Below are 26,563 nucleotides of genomic sequence, written 5' to 3'. Positions count from 1 at the left end.
TGTTTTAGAGAGAAAGTGCATCAATGCCCCATAGACATACAGACGTATCTATTTCATTTTATTTTGCCATACTTTGAGGGGTAGAAATCATTGCGGTGGTATATGAGAATCTTCTTGACTAGGATCTGACGTCAGCTGTATCGCATTAATGAAAGATACATTAAATTATGTAAGATTTAGATAAAGAGCTGGACATTCGTGCATATTGGTTCAAAAATAGATAATGAGATATGAATATATTGAAATTTCATTCAATTAACTATATTCTGAATGAAGTTCTGATTGTTTGATATTTTAACAAGAAAAAGTCAATTATCAATTACCATTGCCATGTTAATAAATGAAGTCTTGATTGTCAAGTACCATTGCCATAATGATAAACAAAGTCTTGATTGTCAGTCCTTTCATTGCTAGAAAGTGGATTGTGGGCTTGTCATGTGAATAAATATTTAAATAATACTTTATATAACATTTGAAGCCAAAAAAAAGACCAATAGTAATAGGCAGATTGTAATTGAGCTCGAGCATAAGGCATTTTTAAACTATGAGACAACCCTTTAAAAATAGTTTGGCTACTTTTTAATAAAGGAATTGCTCATTAGCATGATAAGACAAACTGACCTTTCATTGTTATATAGTTATAAAGTTTATTGCAAGGTATGACATTTTTTTAATTAAAACCTGATCGTAAAAGGATTGTTTGGTCATCACTTCAAGAAGATTGTTTTCACTAGATTTAATTAGTTCTGTTGATGGCAGTCATTGCAATCATTATGAATGAGAACCAGATTGAAGTTTTTATATCACGTCAGCAACAACTGGGCATGTTTTAATTATTATAAATGAGAACCAGATTAAAGTTTTTATATCACATCAGCAACAACTGGGCATGTTTTAATCATTATAAATGAGAACCAGATTGAAGTTTTTATGCCACATCAGAAACAACTGGGCATGTTTTAATCATTATGAATGAGAACCAGATTGAAGTTTTTATGCCACATCAGAAACAACTGGGCATGTTTTAATCATTATGTATGAGAACCAGATTGAAGTTTTTATGCCACATCAGCAACGACTGGGCATGTTTTAATCATTATGTATGAGAACCAAATTGAAGTTTGTATGTCACATCAGCAACAACTGGGGCTGGGCATGATAAATTGGAACAATCTTACAGCAACATATATAGTTGTAATTTATTTGATTGTATTGACTTGATTTGTATATCCCTAATGTGAATGAATGAATGGACCAGGATTTAACCTACTTTTTGCACCGACTGGTCTAATGAAAACAGGCATATTTTGCTCGGACAGCCCACTCTTATGTCAAATTCCAACTTCCTTACATGTAGGTCTTTCATGGGAACTCAGTTTTTCGTCACATCAGAACGACTATATTATAGTAAGCCAGTGTCTTACTCACTAAGCCACCATGCCTCCGCTGATGTGTGATTTGATCCTGTCGGTTTGATTGATATACCCTTAATGTGTGATGTTATTGTATCGGTTTGATCTTATAAACCCCATATTTTGAAAGTTGAATCTCTAAAAGCAGTACCATTCTAAAATGGTTCAATACCATTTCATACTTGCAAGATATTGAAACTTTGTCAACATTGGGCATTTTCTGCAGACAAAATAACCCAGATATGGTCTAATGCCATCTCCATGCTCCCCTTGTAAGTTGCGCTAAAATATTTTGATGGGCCTCTTTTTAATCCGAACGAATCTATCCTGGGAGATTATCTGCTATTGATATTTTGATTTTGTTTTCTTAATTAAAAAATTACTTTAGCATGACTTATATATATAAGTCATAGAAAATTTGATATTATTCGAAAATGTCAAATGAACCCTTGACAGTTGGAATCCGATGAAGAATAGACCGAAACATGGCTGTCCTGGCAAAATTTCCCTCATAGCATATTGCTATTGGTACAGAAAAGAGAGAGAAATGGGGTTTAACATCCACTCAAAACAAATTAGGTCATTTCAAGACAAACATATATTATAGTTCAATTTTATTTCAGAAATTTCCTTGTGCTTAGGAGTCTTTAGCAGTGGGAGAAAAAAAAAATTGAGGTTGGACAGGCGATCCTTTACTCCTTGTCACATCCAAGTGGGTAATCAGAAAAGTAGGACACCAAACCCCATTTTCTGTCTTTTCCATTACCTTTGTTGATACTCAGTTAAAGTATGCATGAATCGATGAATGTATCAAGCACTTGATCGAAATGTTGTCACTGTCCTGGCAAAATGTCCCTCATAGCACATTGCATGGCATATGCCGATCTTCATTAGCCTTGTTGGTGCAGAAAATTACGACGTTTAACCCCATTTCACTTCCTTCCTTTGTTGATCTCGTGTTAAAATATGCATGAATGTATTAAACACTTGATCGAAACCATAAAATGAGCGCATCCACGCTATCGACTGATTGTGTAATGTCACAGAAACACAAAAGTTTAACGATGATAAGATTATTATCTTTCAACCAAACAAACTTTATATCTGTTACACGGCAGTCGAGTTTTTTATTTATAGATTTTATACATCATGATTACCAAGTTCCGCTGCGTTAGATAATGTCTCTGAGTTGATGAGATAAAATCAGAGAATGGCTTTCCTGTCTTCTGGAAATGACTATATAGGTACCGGTGCCATACATTTATATGTGTTTTATGTGCCCGGCGCTAGACATCCAAAAGCTAATGAATAATAAAGGGATTTATTGGCATCGAGATTAATAACGCGTGGTATACGGTTTTCTATAGTAGCTGGGTTAATTGCCTATTGATTTTGATATCGGTGTCATGAGAGCAATATGTTACTGCCGTCGCTATATCAGCCTATGCTAACACTCTTATGTCATAATTATATCGTAACTTACAGCTAGGCAGTGACAATCAAAGACATGGTGCCGAGTGAGGAGTCGATCATGGCATACATTTAATGGGGACATCCCATAATTTTTTTTTTTAGAAATGAAATATCGCGGTATTAATTTTAATAAGAGGGGTGCTGAGGGAGGACGACAGTCTCGCCATCAATTTAATGGGTGGGTGCATCCAATCAAAGACTGGAAGTTAAAAAAAAAAAGGGTTTGAAATATCGTTGTTAAGTATAGTATCAGCCCCACTTAATTTGAATCAAAATTTTATTGCATATTTAGAATGTCTTCCTTTCTCCCATTTCTGGCGGGATTGGGTGGCATCATAAGTTCTGTCATTGAGTCAAGTGGCATGGTTTTGATTCCCTGCTTCTGCGTGCCAAGGAATAGGTGTGTCTGTCCAACCTTGTGGGTTTTCTCCGGGTCCTCCGTTTTTCTCCCACTACTAAAGATCCCTGCACGCAAGGAAATTTTAAAAATAAAATTAAACCATATGTTAGTCCCAAAATGACCTAATTAGTGTCAAGTGGACGTTACCCCTAAGTGCAAACAAATTTTTGAAATAAAATTGAACCATATGTTAGTCCCAAAATGACCTGGTTCATGTCGAGTGGCCATTGAACTCTCTCTCCCTCTTTCTCTGGTTTCCTTTCTTCCGACTGCTAAAGACCCATATGCACAAGCAAATTGTTGAAACAAAATTGAACCATATTTGAGTCCCGAAATAACCTAGTTTATGTCAAGTAGCGGATAAACCCCATCTCTCTCTCTCTCTTCTTTCTCTCTCTCCATCTCTCTCTCTCTCTCAAAACTGAACATGCCCATTACTGAAATATTTGTTTTGATCATGAAATGTTGGCTACACTATAATCATCTTAGTTCTGTAATACCATCTTAGAAGAAATAATCAGGGATTATAGCAGCTGTGATTTATCTGATATTACCCTCACCACAGAAAACATCAAAGATCTCCAGCTTTGATGATTTAATTTGTACTTTTTATCTTATATGATGTTTTTTTGCAAATCAATTTCATATTTACTTAATTTTATAATCAATGAATATTTAATCATTATAAAACAATTTTTCTTTCAATAATAATATTTTATTCTTCCCTATATCAAAATGATTAATTATTTTAATGATTAATCTCTCTCAAAGATTATTGTTACACTTTTTTGGACACAATAACTCTTCTTCTAATTAAGCTAGAATGTTCAAACTTGGTGTTGGTGTTTTTAGGTAAATGCCTTGATGGAATTGGAAGATGAGCATTTTCTGCTTAAGTTAAGCAGAGATAAGCAATTTGATTGATTAATGCTTTAGGATAAGATAACTTTGGTTCTAGTTAAGTGAGAGTGATGAAACTTAATTTTTTGGTGGCTAGTTTCATTACATCAATACCTGCTCAGGGTAAGCAGTGTGATGAGCAATTTTATTGGTTGAGACTTTGGAGCTTGATAACTTTGATTCTAATTGAGTGAGAGTGGTGAAACTTTATGTATAGTTTCATTACATCAATACATTGACTAAGTTCAATGATGAATATTTTCTGCTTAGGATAAGTAGAGACCTCAATCACATTGGTCGACACTTTGGAACACAATAACTCTGCTTCTGATTGAGGTAGAAAGTTTAACCTTGGTGTAGGTGTCTATTATATGAAAGCCTTGATAGTGTTTGATCTTGCTCGTTTTCCACTAATGCTAAGCAGAGATAAGCAATTTGATTGGTTGAGACTTTGGACCACGATAAATTTGGTTCTAAGTGGGTGAGAGTGTAGATTCATTATATCAATACCTTAACTAAGTTTGATAATGAGAATTTTCTGTTTGGGCTAAGTAGCGATAAGACTTTGGAACATAACAAACCCGCTTTCAATTGAGGTAGAATGTTTAAACTTGGTATAGATGTTCATTATTTCAATGATTAACATCTTCCACTAATGCTAAGCAATTTCATTGGTTGATGCTTTGTGACACGGTAACTTTGATTCTAACTTAAAAAGAGTGATGAAACTTAATGTTTCACTACCAGGTACTTCAAAACCGTGACTAAGTTCGATTGTTAACATTTTCTACTTAGACTAAGTATAGATAATCAATTTAATTGCTCGATAATTTTCAAATAGGTAAATGTGCAATTAATTAATATGTGTCATCTATTTATTTTGGGATTGTGATGGGGGATGTCAGCCTCGATGTTACATAATTGTATAATGTCACTTTCAAAAACAAATGTTTATACAATTAAGATCATTACATATCAGATGTAGGTGAGATGTTATACTATTAAACAGGGGGATTGGGTGGTCGAATGGTTTAACACGTTAGCATTAGATCATAAGGTCTGTCATTGAGTCAAGTAGTATGGTTTTTGATTCCTCGCTTGTATGTGACAAGTACTAGTATGGTTGCCTGTCCAATCTCATGGGTTTTCTACAGGTGCTACATGTTAGTCCCAAAATGACCTAGTTTGTGTTGAGTGGACATCACCCTCCCCTTCTCTCTCTCTCACACATACTCTCTTTGATACATGTCTGTCCTTTATTGATGGGAAGTAGACCAGTGTATCAGTTGTTAAGACTTGCGAACGGCTATCTATCATCAGTATAAACTGTTTGCAGAAGCGTAAATTGCACAACTTAACAAATATTTGTTCAATTATAACTAAGACATGTTCTATAGAGAGGGAGAGATGGAGGAAAGTGGAAAGAAAGAGAGAAAGTAATGGCCATATTCAGTTTTATTTGAGAGAGAGGGAGAGGGGAAGAGGGAGAGGGGAAGAGGGAGAGAGATGGTTATTTTGGGACTAAAAAGTGCTACACGTTCATTTCAAGAATTTTCTTGCATGTAGGGTTCTTTTGTAGTGGGAGGAAACCAGAGGACTCATTGAAAATGAGGGGAAGGGAAGGGGGGTGGGGACAACCTTACACCTTGTAACATATAAGAGTCAGATCAAAACCATGCCACTTCTCCATGACAAACCATATGATAACAGTGATATTGGTGGCCAAGCGAATATTTACTGGTGATCGGTCTGTAGCTGTGGATGTCTCAGTTGTTCTGTCCTGTGTTGGCTTGCGATTAAATAAACTTCCTACTGACTTGGTTGTTGAGAATAATTCCCCTTTGGCTAACCTTGAGTGTATATTAGTGCTGGGTATTGTTAATGCAGTCAAGATACGATGCATATTGTGATTCAGGTGCTATCACGATTCATAACCAGGTCAATATTTACCAAGAAAACAACAGGTGGGCGAAGAAAGATTATCAGGATTTTCCAGGTTGCAGTTTTGTGCTGATGAGATATTAAACACCATTCATTTCCTTGTTGGTTATCTGAACAAGTTACAGATTTGTAGATTCCATATGAAATATGTTCAAGCTGGGCTATTGACAGTTTGATAAATCTATTCTTAATAACGGTCTTAGTTGTGATATATTGATAGTTTGATAAAGCTCTAGTTGATTAGAGGAGCCACAGTGGCTCAGTGAGTAAGACGTTGGCTTGCTAACCTTGAAGTTTCGTGTTAAATCCATGTGTTGGCCGAGAAAGTTCATCATGATTTTCCGATGTTCCGCTTTGTTAGTGGTGCAGGATGGAGGTCCTGGCAAGGGACAAGGTATAGTCATTCAGATGGGATGAAAAACACATTGGCATACACGTTAAAGATCCCTTGACAGTTGGAATTCAATATAAGAGTAGGCTGTAGAGCTGCTATCATGGCAAAATTTCCCTCATAGCACACTGTATGGTGTATCCCTTTCTTCATTAGTCCAGTCAGAGCAGAACAGTAGCACGTTAAACCCCATTTCATCTTCATTTCATTTCTTGTTGGTAACAATATATTTTTTCATCTATTGACATTAGCTGGAGAAATCTGTTGTTAATCAATGTATAACATAATTTTTCGCTGTTTACCCCCTCATTGTGTTCTGACACCGTTGTCCTCCTTGTCAATATATCATATCTTCCGAGTAATAAATCTGTGACGATAGAGTAAAAGACCGTTGAAAAGGCCACGTCCATTATTTAACCGAGGGGGGTTGGATGGCTGAATGGTTAGCGTGCGCGCGCTGTATCATAAAGTCTGTCATTGAGTCGACTGGTGTGGTTTCGAATCCCCGGTTGTACGTGACAAGGAGTAGGGTCGCCTGTCCAACCTCGTGGGTTTTCTCCGGGTCCTCCGGTTTCCTCCCACTGCTAAAGACCCCTATGCGCAAGCGAATTATTGAAATAAAATTATACCATATGTTAGTCCCGAAATGACCTAGTTTGTGTCGAGTGGACGTTAAACCCCATTTCTCTCTCTCCCATTATTTAACCGTTTTTACAAAGAATTACCCATATAATTTTGCTGTGTTTTGTTGGCATCCTCCTTTCTGGTCAATAGATCATATTTTGCTAGTAATAAATCTATTCTATCGATGAAAGTGAAATTAAAAGGGGGCCATTATTTAACCGTTTTTTAACTAAACGTTACCCGCTCCCCCTTTCATTGTGTTTTGACGTCACCTCTCTCTTTCGTTACCCGCTCCCCCTTTCATTGTGTTTTGACGTCACCTCTCTCTTTCTCGTCAATAGATCATGTTTGTTAAGTAATAAATCTATGTCTCTAGGGTGAAAGATGGTCAAAAGGTTGTCCATTATTTAACCGTTTTTACAAAACAGAATCCATACAAACTGACAGATACGAAATGAAGCAGATCATGGAGACTGGTGATTGTGCCCTCTATAAATATATTCCCCTAAATTGCCCACTTAAATGGAACCCGGATTTCCGAAATTATTCAATCATGTTAATAGGGTCATTTGACTATTGATTCTCATGTAAAAACGTGATGAAATTGAAATGGCATGACATGGTCATTTATGATTCGATGGATGTCACGCTTTTGGAAAACCAGAAAGGACATTTTTCCTTCTTTTATCACATGTTTAACACAAAAATTATATTGATGTTGCCATGACGATTTTTATTATCGACTTAATAATCAATCGGTTGTTTTTTGTTTATAACGCCACTGTTACTGGAAGATCTGATGTATGATTGTCTTGTTTAACCAGTAATTGATACCAGCTTGTACCGTAAAATGATGTCATTATCGTGGCCATTATCAAAACGATCAGGATATGTTTGTTTTTCTTACTAAGGTTACTAAGGTTTTTATTATCGTGCAATTTTCGAGTTCAAAAAAATTAAAAAAAAAACATTAGGAAAGCTTAAAAAGCTATTGATATCGGCCATCTGCATTGATAAATGAACAACAAGATTGCTTCAAAAGAACCAATTTTTGCTGCATGCATGTTATGCGATATAGTTAACGGGATTTTAATTGCTTTTATCAGAAGACCGTTACCGAAAATTATCATTGTTTTAATGGATATCGAAATGTTTGGATGCAATTACACCTGATTTAAATTATCTCATCGTCATTTATACCTTTTTATTTTATCCGTAAATGAATCAAAAAAAAAAGCTTGTTTTGGAAAAAGAACGAAGTGTAGATTATCTAGAGAAAGTAACTGAACCAACTTGATGCAGGAGGACGTTATTCAGTTTGTCTTATGAATACTCTGGAGAAAATTAATTTTTATATGCCCACATTGAAATGTGGTTGTATATTGTCGTCGCCCCCGTCTGTCCGGCTCTAGAGGCTAAAGTTAATATCCAATTGACTTTAAATTTATACACAGTGTTTAAGGTCATGAGACGAAGAAGCCTATAGATTTTCAGTGATTTCCGATAATTACTGCCAGAGTTATGGCCCTTGGTCACTTTGAAAAATCTTCTGGATGCTCAAGAGACAGGGGTTGAAATGTTTGTAAAATTTTACTTGTCTCAGGTGACAAGTAGAAATATTTCGAGTTGTCACCATTGATTTTCATTTTTAATAATAAAAAAAATAATAATAAATAAACTTATTGTATTTCAATTTCATTTGTAAGAGATGCTTACAATCAAACTCCGCATTCACTTTAGCACATTTTGGTGGAAGTAATGAAACAAATGACAACAATTTTCTCTTCGCTATTCAGACTCGTTCGTTGTCCGCACGTTTCCGACCCATGGTGGTAATATAATTTGAAATAATACGGTATGCAATCAGGCATGCTTGTATAATTTACATTCCAAATGAACCACAGTAAACGGAATTCAACAATCAAAATATTTAATTCTCTTCGGAAAGAATTGTCTAATATATTTTATTTTATTTTTTAAGACAAAACGAAACATCAAATGATAGGCTTATATATATATATATATATATATATATATATATATATATATATATATATATATATATAATTGCTGTATGCTGTCTGTTCACCACGTGGTTGTGATTGGCATTCAATTTTAAGATTTTTTACTGCCATATGAACCCCAAAACATTATCGCTAGAATTAAATTTTAATCACAACTTCCATTTTAATATTGTAAATCGCCAATTTGACAACCTACAGCTGAGCCCTGATTGCCATGGAGTTATGTAATATTGACGGTGATTGGGTGATTAAAAAGGAATAGCCAATGGCATTACGGCTTTCTCAGAATCAGTTGTGTTACTATTTTAATGCAAAGAAACCTTTTCCAGACGTATAGAGCGAACTTAAAAGGACCATATAAGTTTCAGTCTTGTTAATCGGGGAGAAATTCACCACCACACTACTATGGAGACAAACGGACAGCTTGTCGTGTGCTGTTAAATAATGTCTAATTTGTTTTAAAATGAAAAGTTCACCCTCTTCCAATTTTATTGGAATGGATAAATTAGACATACATTTTTAGCCTGAATTTTTATAGATATTATTCTAGTTGTTGCCGGTGACAAGTAGATTTTTTTTCTACTTGTCCATTGAATTAGCCAGGTTCTTGCAGCAGATTTCCTCTTGATCTTCCAAAATGGTTGTCCATTATCAATGGTCTCGGGCGTTAAACCACAAATACAGTCCTAGATTAAAATTTTGTAGAGTCCTGGGCTACAGGTAGTGTGTGGTCCCCAGAACAACAGTCAGGCCCAAGCAAGGAATGGGGGTTACAGCTGTCACATCACTCTGAGGCCCAGTTGTCTTGCTCTGGCGCATAAAAATTCTCAAGGTGGCCCTTACAACAGTTAGTTTTCTGAATCCAGAAAAGTTTTTACTTTATGTTTTACTTTCTAAAATGGTACACTAAACGAAATTGTCTTAATCTGGTCCAGCCCCCTTTTCATTCAATCCTTACATTTAAAGATGCATAATGTAACATTTAGATAAAGAGCTGGCCGTTCTTGCTATAATAGTTATCAAATAGATAATGAAAAATGAATATATTAAAAGTTTCATTCAAACTACTTTATATTCTGAGCGAAGCGTTCATTATCATAGCAAGGGTACTTGATAACCCAAACTTAACCTTGATTGTCTATTTTCTCGTTGAATTTTTAAGTCTATTTTCTCGTTGAATTTTTAAATCTCGCGAATGTTTAAATCTATTTAAATCACGGGCATCCGATGATCTAGATAGTTGATGATAGGTCTACCTTGTAAATAATAATTTATATAACATATGAAGCCAAGAGAAAGACCTGTAATAGACAGATTTGACTCTTACCTAAAGCATCTTTAATGGGGAAAGAAAACCGTAAGATTCAACTTGAAACAGAATATACCACACCTCAATACGTCGCTCGGAAGTAGCTTATTTTAAAGTGAACGGTCCGATAATCAAAATCCATTTACATCTTACACGACTGAGTGAAAATATTAGAATGATTTATTGACTGGCATTATCTTGTCGATATCTCACTAATTACAAAGCTTAATGAAGATAAAAATAGTCCCAAAGTGAAACCAATATTTTACTCAGCTTGCATGAAAATTCTGATCCCCTACCATCCTTGATTAACGTTAGTACTTGTATTTCCTTCCGAATCAATAAGAAATCAGTCTCTCGTTCAGTCAGCTACAAAATATTTGTGGTTACGAGTTCTTGATAAGAAATCTGTCATTCGGCAAAAAACCCCAGCCTATCCGTTCATCAAATGGTAGACATATTGAACGATTCGATAGGTTTATTTGGTTACAAGAGATAACAATCCGAGAATCCAAAGATCTATTAGTTAGCCCAACACGTCTGTCAAATATTGAATAATGAAATCTGTTAAAAAGCCGACGTGTTACGTTTTTAAGTTAATTAACAGACGTCTATAAGACCCTGTTTCTAAGTTGTGAAGTGTAATTAACTAAAAATAAAATATCTAATTAAATGATGACAATAAAACTCTATGAAGTAGCTACATTCTTGGAGCACTACAAAAGGAAATGAAAACATCCTACGATTCTTCACATACTAGGCTATGAAGACGGGACATACACCAATGCTAGGACGATAAACCCATTTCATTTCATTCCTCTGAATATATACTGCACTCATTCCTAAAAATTCATTTGATAATTTTACCCAGGCCCTGAGTTCACAAAGCATTCTCAGAAACAATGTGCAAAATTTGGTGTCTCTGAATCAAAGATGTGTCTCATAAACAGTGGTTGAAAGTGGAGTAAATTCTTAACTTAAGAGAATTGCATTGTGAACTCGGGCCAGATCATTTTGCTCAGAAAACATCTATTTGGGTGAGCAAGATTAAGTTTGCAATGGGCCCCTGGCTGAAAAATTCACCAGGGGCCTCTCATGAACAGTGAAAAGGCATTTTAGATGTCAGTATGATAGATAAATTTATGGTACAAAAATTTATTTTTAAGTAATTTGGGGACCTAGTCAACATGTACTAGGATACAGTGGGTTGGATTACACTATAAGTAACCTTATACCGTTAACTAATGAAGCTAGGCCTTTTAGTAATAACAATAATGACAATACTTGTTGTTAAATCAAATAACTGGTCAGTATATATGCTAAACTAATGTTTAGTATGTATAGAAAGTGGTTAGAAATTATACAGTTGTCATTAATTAGCAGGTGTGTAACCAGGGGCGGATCTAGAGGGGGGGGTTTGGGGGGTCGAACCCCCCCCCCCCCCCCCCCTGCTCAGCTACATTTTTTTTTTTTTTTTTTTTTTTGTAAATTAACAATTTTTATGAGAAAAGTTTCTCGGCCATGTGCTGTATCCTTTATCGTCAGATGTGGGACAGGATGGGCACTCAAAGCACGAGATAATGATATAGACATTATGTGATATCACAATTAATGCTTTGCATCCATGAAATTGAATCACAATGTCATTGTATTAATTCATAATAAAAATTGACGTAAAACGAGGTGTTGAATTTCTCAGTTTAAAAAGCTCAATGTGTATGTATATACGCCAAAATGACGATAGAGACCATGCGGGAGGGGAGAGATATATTGTCTCCGGAACCTGGCAAACCCCCTCCTGCAAAAATTCCTGGATCCGCCCCTGGTAACTAGCTGTAAAAGATGTCACTAGTGTAAAAGCATGACTATTTATAACACCAATCACTATTGAATACACAGACCTGGACAATAGTGGTGTGTATCATTCAATAGTCACAGTTTTAACACCTTAGTGACAAAACACCCAGTTAATGACTTCTGTCTGATTACTAACAATTTTAACTAACTGATACACATTATATATATAAACTGATGACTTTGATCTATTTTCATTTAGAACAGTTATTTGTTGATTAGGTGTTAATTGATTATGTATTTATGTGTACCCCTTTCAAATTATTCCTCTTTCAGTAGGAGGTTCCGGGTTCAATCCTGGTGTTGGCAAAGAAAGTTCCTTGTTTGTGATGCAGACAAAAGGGTTTGGGAAGGAACAAAGTCTAGTCATTCAGATGGGACAAAAAAACCATGGTGTAATGTGGGCTTAAAAAAAAGAATCCTTAGAATTTGTTGACAACTGAATGGAAATTCCGCTGTCTGGACAAAATTTGCCTCGTAGCACACTGCATGACATATACCTGTCTTCATAAACATGTGGGAAGTCATGGTGGCCCACGACGTCGGCTCGCTAACCGGGAGGTCCCATGTTCGATCCCTATATTGGCCGAGAAAGTTCATCAGGATTTTCCGGCGTGGTTCCTCCTTGTCAGTAGTGCGGACAGAGTGCCTGGCAAGGGACAGCGGATAGTCATTCGAATGGGACAAAAAACCAAGGTCCTGCGTGCATGTAAAAGTTCCTCTGACAGTTGAAATTCGATATAAGAATAGGCTGTAGCGCCACTGTCTTGGCAAAATTGCCTCATATCACACTGTATGGTGTATTCCTGTCTCCCTTAGCCCAGTCGTGGCATGCAGAACAGTAAAACATCCAACCACATTTCATTTCACTGAATTTAATGACACACATTAATCCGAGACGTATTAGAACACATTTAAACATACAATACTTGTAGATTGTCAGATCCCGAGTAGTTAAATGTCACGATTAAAAACCCACACAACCAAACGTCAGCTCACTAATAATCATTTTAAAATCAATATTCGACAAATAATTAAATGTTAAATCAGAAATTAAATCTAAAGTTTGGTATTTAGATCAGGTTGGCCATTTTTTTCTTCCTTCAAATGGTAGTCTGCCACGACTTCTGACATTTCAGCTCCGCGTTTCTCTAATGCCACGTCTGATTCCAGAGCATTGTTGTCATACACATGTTCCATCTTGCTTGATTGCCAGATATATCCTGGATGTGCCTTACGCCATTCATCCATGCTGTCTTGACCTTTGGCTTGTTGCAGATGGCAGAAAAAACACAAGATGGATGCAAATGCAAACATAATAGACGCTGCGATGGCACCGGTGATTGCATATGATTGATATTTTTCCAAGAGATCTCCGTAATAAGGTCCATCGATATTGATACCTTTTTTTAATGCAAAAATTGTTCCGTCTGGTGATTTCACGACACAGACATAGATACCAAAATCTTCATCATCAAGTTTTTCAATGTCCAAAAGGTTTCCAAAGTTTGCGAAATGATAGCGGCCATAAACTGTTTTGGTCGAGTTGATTTTGACCAAGTATCCGTCGGGTAATATCCACATTATCTCTGAGGAATTATTGAAAATGGACGTCTCATTATAACCACATGGTAGTTGGACGTGCTCATAATAAGATACCTTGATGCTCCAGTCATTTGAAGACTGAACTTGGCAGAAACACAAGGTCAAGGTCAAGATGGTCGTTAACTGGATCTTCATTTTAACTGAAACAAAAAAAAATGAGATCTATAAATGAAATGAAATGAAATGTGGTTTAATGTCCTACTGTTCAGCTCCAACTGGGCTAATGAAGATTGGATTAAACCATGAAGTTTGCTATGAGGGAAATTATGCCCGAATAATGGCGCTATGGCCTACTCTTTTTTGTTCTATGGTTTCTGAACATCCATTCATTTACATGGTGAATCTTATATGTCTAAAAAATAAACAATTTTTTGTAAAAAGATACAAATTTGTGCAAAAAAAAAAGAAGCATTTTGAATGTTGGTTTTTGTAATAATTGACAAATTCAAGATATTCTAGGTTCTTCTAAAATGTTTGGGAACGTAGTTGAATGATTTTGGTCTCTTTAAAGTTTAAAACTTGAGACATTTTTCTCTATCAAGGTTCTGTTGTAGATATTGGTGCCATAGTTTGACCTTGCAAAATTATAAACAAATACTGGACATATATACTAGGAATTGTCCTTCTGCTCTGCGGATACCATCCCCAACAGCAACAAATCTGACAGGGCCAAATCTATTACGTCATATGTTTAAGAAAAAAAACCGGTCTTTCCAGGCTATATATATGCTGGGATTGTTTCTTCTGCTGGTACCATTTCCAACAGCAACAACTCATTTAAAAAAATGTTGGGAAGAATCCATTTAAAAAATACATTTTCTCAAGAAAGAAACTCACCATGTCTTGGGCTTGGGCTTGTCAAAGCACATACCCAACAGCAACAAATCTGATAAGGCAAAATCTATAACGGTATGTCAAAAAATAAAAGAAAAAAAAATCCTTGCCCTGCTATGACAGTCTTCTTAGAAGTAAAAACCAGGTAAAAGGCACCTGTTCAACTCACCTGATCCTCCTGTGGCTGTACTCTTCTATAAATGATATTTTATGATGATGTTTTATCAGGTAAGATTATATATGTATGTTTAGTCATGTCTTCAGTATCAGGATCATTTCACTATGTCACTAGTCATTTACATATCATGTACTATAATATATTCTCTTCTTATAGTTATCTTCAGTTGGGGTGAGGAGCGGTGTCTCTTCTTCGTTATCTTAGGTAATCAACTCATTAGATATTTATGAGAACGCAGCCAATTAAAACACAGATTAATTTAATTCTTAGGTCATGGTCACACCAATTTGAATATTTTGTTTCTCATTTTTTCTGGAAATCAGAAAGTTGTGCGAACAAATATGAATTGAAACCATACAAATGGGTCCCAGAGAGGTGGGATGGAACATATATTAAAAATTTTGTTTCTTATTTCATCAGAAAACCAAAAATTAAAACAGATTAATTTTATTCTTAAGCCACACCAATTTGATTTTATCAGGGAAGAATGTAGTTCCTTTAGGAACTGTCTCTGATCGGTCTATGTTCGCTGACAGTTCCTACCACTTCCTATATAGCTGCAATATCCCCACCTCTGGTCTAATGCTATTTTTGAATCCTTGTCGACTATTTTTCACCCAGATTCTTCTTTGCTTGCCAAAGGAATCATTTCTTGCCACAGCTGACACACATTTATAATAATTCATCACTATTTTCAAGCAGAATTATGCGATAATAAACCTACACAAAATACTTTAGAATTGATCAGACATTACGAGACTTGAACATGTGCAGACCGCATGTTTATTTAATCGCTAAATTCTACTTGAAAATAGTGTTGAATTATTATAAAATTGTGTCAAATATGATGAGAAATGATTCCTTTTGCGAAGAATAAACATTCACGGTGAAAATAGAAGATAAGAGTTCCAAAATAGCCTAAAAACAGAGGTGGGGAAGAGCGGTATTTTACCGTATTTTCATATTGCAGCTATATAGCAAGCGGTAGGAGCAGACATAGTTTGCACAGAGACTGTGGGAGGACACCTATCAAATTCTGCTTTTAATTTGTACTAGAATTTGTATTATAAAAAAATAATTGTTTCATATTACATCAGAAAACCATAAAACAAAGATTAATTTAATTTTTATAGGCCACGCCAAATTGAATTAATGAAGGGGGGGGGGGGGGTGGAAGGGATAGGGTCAGTAGGACACGTATTAAAATTTTGCTTCTCATTTCTATTTATGAGAACATATTCAAATAACAACAGAAAAAATGTAATTCTTAGGCCACAATAATTTAAGTGTTTCTTTAACAAATCAGAAATTTATGAGAATACATCCAAATAAACACTGCCAAATTTCAATTCAATTGGAAATATCTATTTTTTTTATATTTATTCACAGGAACTGGATTGGAGAACAATTAGAAGCCTATAGCCCCCCACCATACAAATATACTGGTCATGAAAAAATATGAAAGAAGTAAATTATAATCAATTTATTAGATCAATTATTACATCAATTAAATTAAAGATGGTACTTTTTGTTTCTTTGGGAAATTTTAATTTTTCAGTTTTGATGTTTAAAAGATTGGTTATTTTTTTACCGAGGCTCTGAAGAAAATAAAAATTAAATTTGTTTAGCCTTGTGTATTGTATAAATAAGAGATCAAACTACTTGTTTACCTACGTGAAGGTGTATATTGTAAAAATTTGATCCCGTGTACTGTTAAAGATCGTTCACCTATATCTTGAGTGGGTGAGTTGTCAAACACCTTTACATGTTATATAAGGTCTGTCATTGAATGAAGTGACATGGTTTCGATTCCAAGGTTGTATAGGTTTTGCCTGTTCAACCTTATGGGTTTTCTTTTGGTTCACTGGTTTAATTCCTCCCATTGCTAAATACTGAGATAAGATTTTGTCTCTCACTGAGATAATAATAATGTATGGAATTCATACCACTCTACCAGGTGTACCAAAGGGAATTTCCCACGACTGTGTCAATAAGAAGTATATTTATAAACTCGACTCGATATAAAAACAGGACTGGATTTACCTTTAAACAAAATATGCACATGCTTAGGGCATCAAGGTAAGAGGAGGCACCACACAAATTTGACAATTCCAGATTTACCATGGGTCACCATATGTTGCTAAATTACAAATGGCCTGGTTCACGAAAATCTCCTTTGTTGAGAAGTATATTAAAAATACCAACAGAACGACTGGATACCGTGTAAATACGTTATGTAAAATTAGTTAGTTTACAATTTTTAAAAAAAGTAGGCAAAACTTTTCAATTTACTATAAATAAGTAAGCATTATTTTCAATCTTACGGTAAATTTGTTTAATTTCAAAAGAAAAACCTCATATTTTGTGGTTTATCAATGAATTACACATATTATGGGAGCGCTAAAATCTGTTAAGTGCTTAGGGTCTCTATAGGTCTTAATCTCCGGCCCTGTACACGAAGAATCACACAGCACACCACATATTTACATTCATACACATAAGGGGAGATAAATCCATTTTATTTGTGGATTTATTTGAATGTGGATGTGGATAGTGTTCAGTCTAGGAGATTAGGGACTAGGGGTAACTAGGCTGGGGGTTGGGGGAAGGAAATGAAATATTCTGCTCCGACTGGGCTAATGAAGATGGGCATACAGTGTGCTATGAGGGAAATTTTGCCTGGACAGCGGCGTTAGGACATACTCTTATATCAAATTCCAACGGAAAGGAATCTTTTACGTGCATGTCAATCAATGTGTACACGGGGCCTCAGTTTTTTGTCCCACATGAATGACTAGACAGCTGTCCTTGTCAGACCCTCCGCTCTATACCACAAACATGGGGAAACCATGCAGAAAAATCCTGATGAACTTTCTCAGCCAACACCGTGAACGACTAGGCTAGCGAGCAAGTGTCTTACTCATTTAGCCACCGTGGCTCTAGGAGGGGTAGGACTTGGAAAAGGAGGGGTTAGGCTAGATGGGTCTGCTAGATGTGAGAAAGAATGGCCTGTATTCAACTAACTTGACAGGACTGTTTAGTAAATGGAAATACTTTTGTTCAGAATGCGTTGCCAGTAAGTAAACAGGTCCCATCTGAAACGCAGTCCAAATTAAAGTACTTTCATTGAGAACAGTTTTATCAAGTTAGTTGTGTGAAATAATCCTTTGTTGCAAGTTTATAATCTGCAAACTTCCCAGTTCAATATCTTTACCGCACCAGTACTAAAAGATCGTAATACACTCATTGACCTTCACCAATTAAAGATATTTTTATTGATAATTCACCGTCTATTTTAACAAAACTTCAATCAGGGGTTGTGTCTTTTGTAATACCTGATATACCTTGATGTACATCCATAAAGTTGCACTACTTTGTTTCACGGTAAACGATGAAAAGATAAGTGGTATGCCAACACAAACTGATTTCAACACTGGTTTAATAACATTTTATAGGACCTATTAGCTCATCTGGGTAGCTCATCAGAAATAGGGTCAGTTAGTTTAAAAACATAAGCTTCTTTAAATGTGTGAGAGAGCCATGGAGCCTCAGTGGATATGGCGCTGGGCTTCCCCTTGTCAGTGATGCAGGAATGAGAGCCAGGCAAGAACAGTGTCTAGCTGTTTGGATGGGACAGAAAACTGAAGTCCCTTGTACACATTGGTGTGAATGTATAAGAACCCTTGACAGTTGGAATTTAATAGGCCGCGATCCGGGCAAAATTTCTCTCATTGCACAATTTATTGCGTATGCCTGTCTTGATTAGCGCAGTTGGGGTAGAACAGTAGGACGTTAAATTTCATTTCATTTGATTTAACCCATAACATTTCATTTGATTTGGAGATGTAAAGAATAAAATATTTATTTGTGAAAACTATATACATTTAATGAATATACTAATATTATAAAAACTGTGCATTATATTATATTTCCTAGACTATGTTACATATATATGCACAACTACAATATAGGCTATTCATATTAAAATCAAATGTTGTTAATAAAAAGATGACCCACCCTCCACATTGATATCCATTTATATAATTATATAAATGTGCCCCCCACTCTATCCACCCACCATATCCCTCGTCCTCTGACTCCCACCCCCCTCTCCCGGGTTTTTTTGCATGTGTCTATTAAATATTTACTTGAATATATCGATATTACTAGACTAAATAGTACAAAAACTACTCATCTTGTACTACCCATCTTGTAGAGAATAATATAGGTTAGAGTGTGGGTTGGATAGCCGAATGGACAAATGCATGCACTTTAGATCATAATTTCTGTCACTAAGTCAAGTGGCCTGGTTTTGATTCCAAAGCTTTTATGTGACAAGTTGTAGGGTCGCCTGTTGAACTAAGTTAGTTTTCTCCCACTGCTAAAGATACTTATGTGCAAGTGCAAACGAAGTATTGAAATATATTGGACCTGGTTTGTGTTGAGGGGAAGTTAAACCCCATTTCTCTCTATATTTATATATTATGCAGGTTAGAGTTCATGGAAGATTGTTTGAAATTGTTCAAGAAAATTAACTTAAATGGAAATTCAAACTTATCACTCCAGCTTTATAAAGCTAGTCACAGATATCATGCATGGGGGAGGGTAAACTTAGTTTGTTTGGAACATTTGATACCAATTCCCTTTTGAGGAGAACACATAGCTACGTAGCTACTACTTTGAGGAGAACACATATGTACTACTTTGAGGAGAACACTTAAATAACCGATTTGTATATTGTCCTTGCCTTATTCACTAATTTGAGAAGTTTGTATTTGAGGAATGCACGTATATAGTTAACCGATTGTTATGTTTATATTCTACTTGCTTAGTTTACAAATTTGAGGAGTTCACATAGCTGTTATACATGTACCTATACATGTATCTATTTTATCGACCGATTATCTAATTTGAAATTATAAACATATCAAAAAGTCTACTATCAGAACATAAAAAGTTTTAATTTATAAATGTGTATTGCTGTCATCTTTTTTGTTATCCTCGTTAACCACAATTTCCACGTGTTTGGCATGTGCTACTGGAGAAGATTTCCCGTTCATAGTATCGGGCTTCTTAATCTCATCAATCTCTATTGCTGGGTTGTCGTAGGCCGAATCCTCAATACCTTTGTTGAAATCCATGTCGGCTATGTACTTACTGTCTCGGCCAACCAAAACAGGATGTCGTTCAAACATATAGCATATGCCTAACATCAACACAAACACAATGGCCGCTGCAACGGAACCGATGATGAGCCCTTGGCGGTATTTTCCCATTAGATCTCCCCAGTATGGACCGTCGACGTTGATCCCTTTCTTCACGACCATGTATTTATTTTCATTATTGGAGTAAATTAAACAGAAGTACATTCCGAAATCAGCATCATCTACTTTCTTGACGTGAAGCAGAAGGCCATTTTGTAGATACATTACACGATTATGATTGGTTGTCTTGTCGTCAACGAGGTCACCGTTTGGTAAGATCCATTGTAAGAGTTGCGTCGATCCGGGACTCTGCTGCTCTTCCTGATGTTTCGAGCAGGTCAGGTTAACGGATGTATCATACATTACTTGGTAATTCATCTTTGACTCATGGCTATCAGCCATTGCCAGGGACACAGCCATCACCAAAATTACTTGTCTCAGCATCTTGAAAGATAAAGATAATTATTACATAAATTATTTAAATTTTAAAGTGAAATCAGTTTATTGTCATTAAAATGTGAAGAAATGGCTGAACTGTCTTGTCTGCAAAATTTTGCTCGAAAAAATGATTTCCTTGCCCATATCTGATCAAAAATAAGGTCTGCAGGGATGGTGCATAACTCACAAGCCTTAATACTGAACACATGGGCCTCATGTGCAAATATTTTCACTCTGGACCCTGCCCTGGACGGACCCATTTCAGGCATCCCCTTTCTGTTTTATTTTATACGCCAACATTTTCATGTGGACATATATTGTTAACACCTCTGTTCATGTGAACGTATAATGTGAACACCCCTGTCCATGTGAACGTATATTGCTAATGCCTCTGTTCATGTGGACACAGGGTTGGGGGGGTGGGGGGTGGATGGCCAAATGGTTAGCATGTGCGCGCTGTATCATAAGGCCTGTCATTGAGTCATCTGGCATGGTTTCAAATCCCCGGTTGTACCTAACAAGGAGTAGGGTCGCCTGCCCAACCTCGTAGGTTTTCTCCAGGTCCTACGCGCAAGCGAATTATTGAAATAAAAGTAAACCATATGTTAGTCCCGAAATGACCTAGTTTGTGTTGAGTGAACCTTAAACCCCATTTCTTTCTCTCTTTTGTGGACACTCTATGCGTCACAATTTTTATCCAATGTTTTGATGAAACTTGAAATATATGTTTCTGGCCACGAAATCTTGGTTCCTTTCGATATTCACACATATCAGTCTGGATTATGCCCCTGATTGTACTATAAATCACATTTTTAGCGTGTGGAACTTCTATAGATCACAATTTGTATTTAATTTTAGAAAAGTCCCATCAAAATGTCCGCTCCCTGTACGCAAATAGTGTAAAAGCATGTAATACCAAAGTTGTTAACCCTCTAGAGGTCACAATTTTCTATATTGACGTATATCAGGCATTAACTTATGGCCCCTGATAGTCTGTCTCATCCAAAATATGGGCATATCTTGCTTGGCTACCGGCCTACCGCTTGTTGTACATTTTCATAATTTGTTTGCAAGTCAAACTAGAGCACAATCAGAATCTCTGCGATAATCCGAAAATGAAATGGGGGTTTAATGTCCTACTTTTCTGCACCAACTGGGCTTATATAAATAGGCATGCATAGTGTGCTATTCGGGACATTTTGCCCTGAAAGCTGAGATTCAAATTCCAACTCTCCACAGTAGCCATTAACTTATTATTGTGCATAGGGCATGTGCACCTTAGAGCAGCAATGATTGCACAATTTAAACTCTAAACATATCATGATATTATATCAATGGTACCCATTGAATTTTTACAGCTGTAAAAGGATTTACCTTGGATGTATTAAACTCCCTATGCACTTTATTATTAATTGCATCAAACCAAAAACAGATTATAATTTAAGATATAATACACTGAATTCCAAAATGAAACTTGCAACAATATTTTTACATCTTACCTTGTTTGATGTCGTTCAAATATCATAAGTTTAAAAGTATATCAAGAAATACAAGTATAAAAATTGAAAAAAATGAACAAATTGCACTGAGAATGAAAACAATTAATAATCTTATATATCTTGCCTTGTTGGATGTTGTACCGGTATGTATATAGAGCCGTATATTACCACCATACACCATGAATTATACAGACATGTACATCTAGAGATATATTTTACCTCACTCTTCTGCTCGATGTTTACCTAACATATTTTTCGGTCATTCTAGCCATTGGTAAACACTCTACTACTGGTTGTCCCCTTACATCTTATTAGTATTCCAGTATCATATAGCGAGGGTTTCGAGGTTCCAGCCAACTTATTCAGTAGCTGGATCAAGGGTTTAAGCTTCGACAGCCCCATATTAGATATGTATATTGTAAATCCTTGTTCAGGTAGATTATTCAATGCGTGTATTAAAGTGACAGCTACTGGTTTGATTAACATTTCATTTCTTTCATGTTTGGTCCTGGTTGTTTGGATGGGACAAAAAAAAAAGATTAGGCAGACAAGATGCTGTCTGGGTCAAATTTCCCTCATATAGACAGTTAAAGAAAGGCTATATTGAAATGGAATCCATCCATTCCGCCGTTCTGAATTTGGAGCATATCTCATAAACCGTTCAAGTTAAGTTTATAGAATTTTGTACTCACATTAACCTATAATAGCAGTTGTGTCTTTTTCTATTTAGGAATTTCAGATTTAATAGTATTGTGATTCCATAGAAACGTTGTTACTATTGTTATATATAGCAACACATCATCAGTAGTGTTAGCTAGGATGTCACTTTACATACATAAAAATGCGTATAATTCAAATTTTAAAAGATGAATAAAACCTACACAATAAATGATATAAAGATAATATTTACTGGTAAATAAAATCATTAAAATCAGAGAGAAAACAAGTGTTTTTAGAAAATGATTTAAAAAGAGATACAAGGTCATTTTGTGTAATAAAATGTGGGAGCTTACATCATATAAGAGAGACTTATTATAAAAAGGTGTTCATTGTATGCACTCAGTCGTTGATTTGCTTAACAAGTAAACTATAGAAAATACATGTTGTTTTTTTAATGTAATTTAAAAAGGGTTACAGTATCATCTTGCCTAACAAAAAGGAGCCCTAACAAATAAATGGTGTTCATGGAATAAACTCATTCGTTAAGTAAAATTGGACTCAGTTTTAGGGGTGCAAGGGCACTGGATATTGATGACTGTCCTTTCTTGACCCGTCATTTCAGATCCTTAATATATCAAGACATGTGTCCAAATGAGGGGGGGGGGGGAGGTAATCCGAGGGTTTTTGTTATGGTTTTGATTTGTGAAAAATATCACGCTACATGTCCTTTATTAAATTCAGATTGAGTTGTACTCCATTCAATTTATTTGAAATTATTTTGTATTTTGGCCGGACGTAACTTTAAAATTAATTCAAATCTTTCTGAAAGAAATAATCAAACAGAGTTGTTGTTGTAACTACATTGATGAAAGTGTCAAAAAGTTATCAGTTGAATAAAAAAAAAAGATTTTCTTAACCCTATTTTTTCTGTCCATATTTGTAGAAAGTTGGTCACACAATGACCTGTCAAGATCAAGAACTCATGTAAAAAGGCTTTAGAAAGTAGACCTTACTTATGAATTGGGAAAAAAAAATTGACCCAATTATTTCTGTCCATATTTGTGGAAAGTTTTTCATACAATGGCATGCCAAGGTCAAGATCTTAAGTAAGAAAGGCTTTAGAAACTAAACCTTGTATCAGGTTGAAAAAGTTGTTCGTTCAGATCAATATTTGTACATTTAAGTAGTTGTTTGTTCAGACCAATATTTGTATGTGATATTAAGATTTTATCAATGGTGAAGTCTGATGATCGTTCAGAGCTTGAACTTGTGAGCAAAATGTAGGGGAGAGAGAAAGTATGGAAGGGTATCGCTGCCAATATTAAATGTTCTGCTAAAATGTCTTTTCAATTGATTATATGTAAAATGTACAATGTACAAAGTCCTAATACCGGTAATGATAAGGTCAAAATACTTCTAAGGCAAAAGTTAAATATAAAACATCAAATGTAACGTTTCAAATGACAAATGTTTTATTGGAAAATGCTGGGTTTTTTTTACATGTCTACATTTTACTTTACATTTGCACTCTGCCGCATCTCATTTGTCCTTCACACTTTCTACATAGCACAGCACTAACTTTGATATGCAAATGTAGGATATCACATGACTTTACATATACGGAAATGCCGTCAAGATCAACCTGGCATACTAATACTATAAGAAATTTGTTGGATGACCGTGACTGCAAGGAAATCATGTGTTTGGTATGGCTAATAAAAGCCTTTGACAAATAAGAGAAATTGAAAGTATAGTATATTTTAAGTAATTAAGTTACGGTTTGACAGCGATGCATTTCTTTTGACAAAACAACTAGGATTTTTTCTCTTCTAAAGTATGTAATCATGAATGTGCCAGGAAATAACTGATAGATTCAAAGAACCATAGAAACATACCTTCCAGTGATGTAATATAACACAATAACTGGAATTTTGTATTAAGGCTTGTATTTTGACATTTTAAGCCCTACATCTTTAGTTCAAATACCGCCCCACCTCCCTAGTTTAACTTTCATCTTTTTCTCGAGTTATGAAAATATGAATGTGCCAGGAAAATGCATATTTGAAAAGAGGCAGACAGTGGGGTAGAAGTACATCAACACTGGCATATATTATGTTTTTATTTCAACAAGTCTCTTGTATGACACAATTATATGGAATACAAGTTATTTAAAAGTTTATCTCTGGCAACACTTCGATGAGGGTTCTCTTGTCTTTGCTTTTTCTATTTTTCTCTACATTTCTTCTCGAAGTTGGACTGCAGTTTTACTGTCTACAGAGGCTAATCAGCAGGAAACAAGTCTTTATATTGTCAGATGACACCATGATATTATAACACACCCACTGCCATCTTAACACGTTTGTGAATCCAATTGATGGACCTATTTTTAATTCCAGAGATTATCTAGCATTAATATTTTGATTTTGTTTTCTTAAGCTGGATTAAGTGAAAAATTTGATATTTTTGAACAAAATGTAAATCAGTCACTGTTACTTGAAAAGAAGCTAAATGAATGATAAAACAGGGTCATTGAAAGGGCATGGGAAGAAACCAAATATAGTCCTAAAGTGAATATTGTAAAATTGTACTTATTCATGACATAATGCACAGTTTAAAAACTAGAACTGCAATACGAGTTTCCATTGTATGTTATGTAATTGATTCTGTTGTGTCATACAGGTTTTTATACGCCCTCATTTTCATATGGACATATATTTTTGTCGCCCCCCATCTGTTTGTCCGTCCGTTCACGATTTGTTTGAAGACCCTCTACGGGTCACAATTTTTATCCGATTTTCACAAAATTTGAAATATAGGTTTATATCCCAAAGATCTCAGCTCTTTTCGGTATTGGCATATATTGACCGTAACTTCATGGTGCAGAATGGAAGGCCTGACAAGGACAGCTGTCTAGTCTTGTGTATACATTGGCGTGCACATAAAAGATCCCTTGGCAGTTGCAATGTGGTATCAGAGTAGGCCACAGTGCCACTGCCAGACAAAATTTCTCTCACTCAAAACAAGCTAACTAATACTCTTATTTTAAATCAAACTGCCAAGGGATCTTTTACGTGCACACCATATGTGTACGTGTGACCTTGTATTTTTCGTCCCATTTCACTGCGGCTCCCATACAGGTTTTCATCCTGTGGATTGTGTGTTATATAATTGATTCTTTTGTGCAATTTTCTTGTGAAAGGACACATTAAATTAAAGTTATATTACATTCATAATAGAGTTTTATTATACATGTAACATTCAATTAAAGTTATATTGCATTCATAATAGAGTTCCACAAATTGACCTGACTTTGTGAATACAGTCTCTATAGTTGAAATAAAATACAGGGTGGGGTTTTAATATTCACCTGTGACAGTTTGTGTAACATTATTTCAAAATTTTAATCAACTAGTCATTCCTCATACTAAAGCTGACACATATGAAAGTTATGCCGTCCTTCTACAATTAACTCCCTTTAAGGACTCAGGGGGGGGTTGGGTGGCTGAATGGTTTTAACGTGTACACGTGAAATCATAAGGTTTGTCATTGAGTCAAGTGGATTAGTTTGAATTCCCAGCTTGTACGTGACAAGGAGTATATAGGGTCGCCTATCCATTTTCGTGGATTTCTCTGAGTCCTTGGCTCTTCTCCCCCCCCCCCCCTCTGCTAGAAAACTGAACCATATGTTTGTCCCAGAATGACCTAGTTTGTGTCTGGTGGGTGTTAAACCCCATTTCTCTCTCTCTCTCTCTTGAGAACTCAAAAGAAGATAGAACTCGGTGTGCAGAATGACGCTCACATAGATATGATACCAAAT

General features: G+C 35.6%; 2 long non-coding RNA genes across 2 annotated transcripts in view; one reads left to right on the top strand and one right to left on the bottom strand.

The window, feature by feature from the left end:
• The window catches only part of LOC126831127 (uncharacterized), a 41,323-nt gene that overhangs the window by 5,184 nt on the left and 9,576 nt on the right, over positions 1-26,563 (top strand). The window lies entirely within an intron of this gene.
• Positions 13,188-15,179, bottom strand: LOC126831126 (uncharacterized). Its single transcript, XR_007684148.2, has 2 exons — positions 14,937-15,179; positions 13,188-14,073 (listed from the first exon to the last, which is right to left on the bottom strand). It is a non-coding gene; the product is annotated as an uncharacterized LOC126831126 (long non-coding RNA).

This window comes from Patella vulgata, chromosome 8, assembly GCF_932274485.2.
Source record: "Patella vulgata chromosome 8, xgPatVulg1.2, whole genome shotgun sequence".
Lineage (NCBI taxonomy): Eukaryota > Metazoa > Mollusca > Gastropoda > Patellidae > Patella > Patella vulgata.
Note: the sequence above shows the minus strand (reverse complement) of the source record. Positions and strands in the feature narration are given on the sequence as shown.